Here is a 5,898-nt window from a genome sequence, read left to right as displayed (position 1 = left end):
TCCCATAAAATGAGAAGTCTAATGAAAGATTACATTAACGGAAATATAGAATGCAGATTAATAGGGGAGGAATCAAAGATCTCTCTGAAAAGGACAGACTCATTTTGGTCCTGTTATCCCAGCATAATTATTTTTTTTTTGCATAATACATAATTTTTATTCTCATTTCCAAGGAATTTCATGTGCTATTCTGAAACAAGAAGATGGAGAAAACAAAACTCTCCAATTGTGGTACTTGGCAAACGCAGTTACCGTCCATACCCTGCAGGGACGTAAACCGGCATTCACACCTCAATAGCAATTCTCGCAAATCGATACTGCAGAGAAGCAGGAGGCCTCAGTAACACTAGGCCCCTCTCCCCAGCTGGCCGGTTGGACAGCATATCTAGCAAGCCTGTCAAACTAACAAACCCCAGGGCTTCTCCACAGCCGACAGCTATAGAAAAATCTCCCTGTGTGACAAAGACAATGAGAAATCACATTGGGGAGAGGGCCCGACCACAAGCCCAGGGTGGGAGCTTGGTGCTCAGCCATCGGGTGCCCTGCTTCCAGGCCCTCAGACACAGTATGCCCTTGGTTCTGCCTCTTCTCTAGTTTATTCTTCTCTTTCTGTTTTCGGATCTTGCTCTTGAATGGGTCACTGTGCTTGGATTCCTAGGGCCAACAGTAGAGCCGATCCTGACTGAACTGGAGGAAGTCCTCCTTGGCTGGGACACAGATCATGGTTTGCAGCTTGGGGCTGCCCTTCCTGAGCAGGGACAGGCTGACCCACACCAGGGCCCTGGGAAAGCGGTCCAAGAGGGACAGGCAAGCCTATCTGGTCAGTTCCTACTGGGAACTTGCCAAGCTGCCTAACTGTCCCCAGAACTGGGCCCACATCAGGCTGACAGCTGCTTCAGAAATGCTCTACTCCTAAGAATGTAGAGGTGCCTGTGGGCGGCATCCTGGCCCATTGCCCACTCAGTGCCCATCTGGTCTGGACACTCTGTGTCCATTCGACCTTTGGGTTCACTGCAGGCATGCAGCGATGTGCCCACTTCATCAGACACTTGGCAAATTTTTTCCGGCGTGGGAGCACAAGGCACCTCGTCTCCTCTCCAGTCAGTCTCCTCACCACTTGGAGAGGAAGCTACAGATGATTCCTCTTGGGCCTGAGCTCTTGATTCCCAGTCTTGAGTCAACTGCTCCCAGGGGCAGCAGAAAGTTGCCAGAGTGCCAAGCTTAACGTAGTTGGGCCGCTTTGCAGGAGGGCGTCATTTGGACTTTTCAAGAAGATTCTTGGCTTGCTCTTCAGCAAACAGAATCCTAGCAGGGCAGTCTGGAAAATCACTTGGGATGTAAGGAAACCTTTTATACTGAGAATGCATTATAGCCTCTTTCAATCCTCCAACTCTTGCACCTCGATAGCTCAATGGAATCCAAAAAGCCATGCCCCAGCCCTTTGGGAGCAGGACATTCCAGCCATTCCCCCAGCCTCCTCGGTCATCACCAGTCATTTTTCCCAGCTGTTGAATCAAAAGTAGAGGTATCTTGGATTCATGGTGACCTAAAACAAGCTGTGACCCAGGCACCAGCAATTCACTTCTCTTCCGGTTTAAATCCTAATCTGAGATTTTATTCTCTGTGACACTCTTAGTGATAGCTTGGTTCCAAATAAAGCTATGCGTACACTCCACGGGCACACCCTCCAGAAGCAGCTGTCTAACTTTCTCATTATCTTGGCATTTTTCTGGATTGGGCAAAATTTTGGACCTCTTCTGAGGCAAATTTATTCGAGGATCCCCAACGGTCAGTCCTAGAATAGTACCTGCCAGAATTTCTGCTGGTGATGTTATTCCTCCCAACAATGCAAATATGGCTTCCTGTCTGTGGTGAAGGGAAACGCCATCAGGATTTTTACAGGTTTCAGTCCACCAATGGTGAGGTGTGTTCTGTGTTTTCTCTGGTGTGGACAGCAGCAGCTTTTACTGCCTCAGTTAGGATGGAGTGGGAAAGTGGACCAATCAGCCAGAATTTGTTCATCTCCATCGTCAAATCACTGATTAGAATGCCTGTAGTTGGTGAGATCCAAGAATACAATTGACGTGGATCTCTAGTTCTGTCACTGATAAATTTTTTAATTGGTTTAGCATTTTCCCCAACGTCTTTCCATTTTATTTTCTTGCCAATTTTCTCATCAGGAAGTTTAGTTTGGCTTTTTTCTTGGTTTGGTGTCTGAAGAGGGTCGGGGATGCAGACAGTTGATTTGGTGGGCTCCATACACTGGCACACCACTTTTATTTCCTCTAAAATATCCTGTTTAAGAGTTGGGTGAAGCCAGATCCACAACTGCCTGCTCCTAGAAGGGTCGCCAGGGCTCCTCTCAGACTTCCAAATAAATGTAACACTTCTCTTGGATATTTATTTGCCCGGTAAAGCATGAGACTACCTTGGCACTTTCCAGACAAGCAGTGAACTGCTGCAAAAGTCAATCCTGTGTCTATGCTACACATTGGAGAAAGTGCCTCTAGTATTTCTTCCTCTTTGCCTTTCCACTCCAAACAACAGTAGTAGAATAAATCCTGAAGGAAGCAGTGATTTGTCATAGCTTGATAGCAGGCTCTGTGACTCTTGACTGCCGGCCTCACTCCAAGGCAGTAGCCCCACTTCTTGACCATGTGAAACCGCTTGGCATGCCAGATGTGAGTTTCTAACCATATGTTCTTCTTTTTTCTACAGTTAAATTCTAGCACCCAGTTTATGTGACATCTTCGAGCTTTATGGCATTTATTTTTTGAATGTTCTTTTTTCTGATGTACTGCTTTCTCTGCCTCTTTCTGGGCAATCTCCTGTAACCGTCTAGGAAGGCGTTTCACATTGTGGCTCATGGCTGTTCATCTCATGTGCTGTGGCAGAGTCTGGAAAACCAGTGAATTAGAATACTTCTGCGTTACTGCTTTCAACATAGCACTGATTTCAGCAGCTGGGGCCTGAGCAAAAGTAGAAGCTGTTATATACTGAGGAATCTCCTGAGAAGTGCCCTCAGGACCTGCTTTCCATCCTCCCTTTTTTTTTTAAATGTGACTTTGGAGGAAGACTGCTCATTCACATCAGGCTCAGGTGGTGAATAGTGGGTCATTCTGGTTTGCCGCTGTTGTGAAGTTCCAGAAAAAGACTCTTGTTTTTGAGCTCGGAAAGGTTTTCCACCTCCATTATGGTGCTTTACACTTCTATCAGCCACAAAGCCAGAGGATAAAGTCATATTAGTGGGTTGGCTTCTCATTTTCTTAGCATGTTTTCTTTCTCTTGCATTAGGCGTTTCTACTTGACGACCTGATGGAGGAAGCCAGGGCTTCCTGATCAGAATGACAAGGCTCCGCCACAGTCTCCAAAATGACGTGAACAGTGAGCGAGCTGGAGGGCGCATCCCAGCATAATTATTAATGACATCCCTTTTCACTCTTAAAAGCATCACAATTTGAATGATAAGTTATATGTTCATCCTCAGATTCAGTAGAGCAATAATAGCCTAGCTCTTAGTTCATGCTGAGCAACATACCTGCTAAATGTTGTCCTAGTCTGATGACAATATTTTAAGAAGGATCTTAACAAAATAGTCCATCAGAAAAGAGGAGGAGGAGAAGTAGGATGAAGAATAGATTGAAAACCATGTAAAGACTGTTTGAAAGATACAGGCATCCTTGAAAAAGAACAGACTTTGGGGAAAGGTGAAAGTTCTTGTTTTTTTGTGTGTTTTTTCAAATTAAGAAACTATCATGTGAAAGAAGATTTAGACTTGTTCTTGTTCTGTGGGGCTTCACAGGGTTAAGTGAAAACTACTGCTGATTGTTAAAGAGACACAAACTTGACAATATAAAGAACTTACTAATAATTAGAATGGACATTAATTTCTTCTCTCTGGTAAGTCTCTTGTGTTTTCCAGGTATAGGATATTGCAAGGAGAGAAAAGTTTTACTGCTTCACTTCTTTTCTAATACAAATGCTCTGATTGTTTTCTCTTGACTGATTGCTTTGGCTAACATCGCTAATAAAATGTATAAAAAAGATAATGTTATCAGACATCTTTGTCTTATTTTTTATTTTAGAAGAAATTCCATGTTTCACCATTAAATAAGGAAATTTGTTTATTTTTAATCAAGAATGGGTGTTGAATTTGTCGAATATCTTTTTAATATAGTTATATTATTTTTAACTTTAGAAGTATGTTAATGGGTTGCTTAATTCAAGTATGTATTGAGCTAACCTTGTAATTCTGAAATAAATCCCACATGATCAAGATGTATTATTTTGTAATGTGATATTATATACTATTCAGTTCTATTTGCTCGTATTCTATTTAGAATTTTGCGTATTTTATAATTGCATAGACATTAGAATTCAGATTGATCTTTATTTTATTTATATTTAGCAATATATATCAAGTTTGAGTATTGGTGTTATAGTTAGTTACCAACAAAGGACTTTTGAAAACTTTATTTTTCTTTGGTTGGATGATTTTAAAGAGCACTGGGATTATCTGGTCATTGAAGATTTTGTGAAATTCTACTGTGAAATTCCCTGGGCCAAGTATTGCAATAGATTTTTAGAAATTTCCCATTTTTTAATAGAAACTTTTCTGTTTATATTTTCCTTTTACACTTGAATCAATTCTGGTAAACTGTAATTTTCTGTAATATAACCCATTTTGTATTGATTTTCAAGTACATTTGAATAGATGAATGCAGTATAGACTTTTTTTTTTTAATTTAAGTTTATTGGGGTGACAATTGTTAGTAAAGTTACATAGATTTCAGGTGTACAATTCTGTATTACATCATCTATAAATCCCATTGTGTGTTCACCAGCCAGAGTCAGTTCTCCTTCCATTACTATATATTTGATCCCCTTTACCCTCATCTACCACCCTCCTCCCTCCTTACCCTCTGGTAACCACTAAACTATTGTCTATGTCTATGAGTTTTTGTTTGTCATTTGTTTGTCTTGTTCTTTTGTTGCTTTTGGTTTATATACCACATATCAGTGAAATCATATGGTTCTCTGCTTTTTCTGTCTGACTTATTTTGCAGTATATAGACTTTTAAATCTCCTGTTTCAATGGTTATTTTTCTTGTCATTTTTTTTAACAGTTGAATATTTTCCATTTATCTTTAGTTAGGTTAGCTACCTTTTTGTTTAATTGAATGACTACAAGGAAACAACTTTGTGGTTTAATTAGTTTACTGGATTTTTTGCTTTCTAACTTATAGTCTGCTTTCTATCTACTTTTCTACTGTCTTTCTTTGTTCATATTCTTCTGTCTTCTTTGTTCATATTCAAGAAAATTTAATGGATTATTTAGTTCATTTTTATTTCTTCCTAACTTCTGTTGATTTAATTATTTAAAATTATGAATCTTGTTATCACCAGTTTAATTTTACTTCATAGATTATAATTTGTGTGTTATCTTTATTATTGTTTTCTAGAAAGGCTACAATATCAGTTTTTATATCTCCATGACTCAAGCTAATACACACACACACACACACACACACACACACATTTTTAGGAAAGATGGTTTCTTTGGTTTTTGTTTGTTTCTTTGAATTAGATTTCTACAATTTTTAATTTATGGTGCTTATTGAGGTTTCTTTTATGACCCTAATAAGTGTTCAATTTTTAAAGTATTTAGTGTGATTTCACTCATATGTGGGATGTAAAACAATCAAATAAGACAGACAAGCAAAACCTCGGGTTGGGGGGAGGGGTGTAGATGGGCAGGTAGAAGGGGGGAGAGGGGGAGAAGAGTGGGGAAGAAGAGAGTACAGGGGTTCAAATATATGGTGACGAAAGGAAATTTGACTTTGGGTGGTGAACTCATAATGCAATATATAGATGATGTATTGTAGAATTGTACACTTG

At 39.9% G+C, this 5,898-nt stretch overlaps 1 pseudogene; it reads right to left on the bottom strand.

Moving 5' to 3' along the window:
- Positions 1–284: 284 nt before the first annotated feature.
- Positions 285–3,406, bottom strand: LOC109435080 (ribonucleases P/MRP protein subunit POP1 pseudogene; annotated as a pseudogene).
- Positions 3,407–5,898: the final 2,492 nt, after the last annotated feature.

This window comes from Rhinolophus sinicus, chromosome 14 (genome assembly GCF_057876585.1).
Source record: "Rhinolophus sinicus isolate RSI-liver-muscle chromosome 14, RSI-T2T, whole genome shotgun sequence".
In the NCBI taxonomy this organism is placed as follows: Eukaryota; Metazoa; Chordata; class Mammalia; order Chiroptera; family Rhinolophidae; genus Rhinolophus; species Rhinolophus sinicus.
Note: the sequence above shows the minus strand (reverse complement) of the source record. Positions and strands in the feature narration are given on the sequence as shown.